This window comes from Crocuta crocuta, unplaced genomic scaffold (assembly GCF_008692635.1).
Source record: "Crocuta crocuta isolate KB4526 unplaced genomic scaffold, BGI_CrCroc_1.0 scaffold32, whole genome shotgun sequence".
NCBI classification, from domain to species: Eukaryota; Metazoa; Chordata; class Mammalia; order Carnivora; family Hyaenidae; genus Crocuta; species Crocuta crocuta.
In genome coordinates, this window is record NW_027529424.1 from 2,393,311 (window position 1) to 2,395,074 (window position 1,764).

The following is a 1,764-nucleotide window of genomic DNA, read 5'->3' on the forward strand; positions in this document are numbered from 1 at the left end:
ACTTTAGGTGGGGTCCAAAAGTCACCTCCTTAACATAACGAACAATACCTTTGTTGCTCTCACCACTTAGGAAATTCCAAGGGTTTGGGGAACTTCTGTGCCAGAAACAAAACCAAATCTTACTATAAATCACTGTATCACAGGACGAGACAGCTTTGCAAGCTCACAGTCTTAGACATTTGCACAGTTTCACAGGTATCTTACCTGCAGGACCTCTTGAACTGTGAATCTTTAAGAGGGAGATGGGGGCGGCGTTTTCCAGACTTGCTTCGATTCAGAACGCTCTTCTGGGGGCTAGCGCTCCGGATCAGCAACTCGGTTTGTAGATTCGAGGGGGTGAGCCTGTTCGTGCCGCGCTCGCCCGAGGAGCTTCTGTACGAACACCGCCTGGGAGGTTGGCCCCAGGCGAGTCCAATGTGTAATCAGGCTCAGGAGAGGCCGGGTTCCGCTCCTGCCGCCGAATTCGCAGGTGCCATTGGTGAGGGGAAGAGAAGGGAGGGAGGTGAAGGAATCATGGAGAAACCCCGTGGCTTGGATCTGGAGGTGCTGATGGGAAAAGGGGCGCTGAGGGGGAGGGGCACCCACGGACGGAGAGGGTGGGAGGAGGGACACTGAGTGGCACAGAGGTAAAAGGGTCAGGAACAGAAGAGAGATTGAAAGTATAAACTCACTTTGCAGTATAAACAACCTTCCACCTGTGGAGGGGCTCCTGGTTTACAAAGACTCTTCCGGAATATCGGCTCCGTCTTCCTTACAATCCCATAAGGTGGGTGGTCAAATTATCTCCATTTTTCTTGGTTTCAGGAAATCGAGGCTAAGCAAAGTGGACAAGTGCTGCCCGTATCCAGCTCCTGTTTTCATCGCTAAGAAATGCTAGCTCCGGGAATGCCACAATGCTTGCTCCCTTTCCCCGTCTGGCTCCTCATCCCTCCTTCCGGCCTGTTGGGAGAGCTGTTGCCATGTCCCTCCTCACCTCTCTTTTCTGTCCGAATTAGCCAGAGTACGTTTCCCTAATTTCTGGAAGACTGACTTGAATCAGAAAGGTTAAGTGTGGGCATGAACTTGACTTTGAAGATTCAAAACTCAGCACATCTTCTGCTGTGCCAGGCTGTGGCATTGAAAAGTGTAAGGAGTTTGATTTTAGTCATACAATAACGTCAGTGATAAATATCCCAGTGGGAATTTCCAGCAGGCATTTGGGGATGCAGGATGAGCACATGGGATAAAAATCAAGGTAGAAATAAGGATTTCAGAACCAAATCCATTGAAATTGTAGCTGTTAATGAAATATCTTGTAACACCCGGCAACAAGCATTCAGAGTACCCTGATGATCCAAATAGTTTGAAAGTCCTCCTGAGGAAGAGCTTTGGAAGGAGAAGGAATGTGACAAGAAATGTGGCGAGGCCAGGCATCGGGGGAGATTGAGAGGTAGAAACCACCCATGATTCAAGGCAGTTTCCTAATATAGGATAGTAATATAAAAATAAAATGTTCACTTAGCAGCATGTGCTATATGATCCCACTTTAGTATTTTATTATCTTTCGTAATGTTTATTTTTTATTTTTTGAGAGAGAGAGAGAGAGAGAGAGAGACAGAGCACGAGTGGGGAAGGAGCAGAGAGAGAGAGAGGGAGACCACAGAATCCAAAGCAGGCTCCAGGCTCTGAGTGCAGAGCCCGAGGCGGGGCTCGAACTCATGAACTGTGAGATCATGACCTGAGCCAAAGTTGGATGCCCAACTGACTGAGCCACCCAGGTGCCCC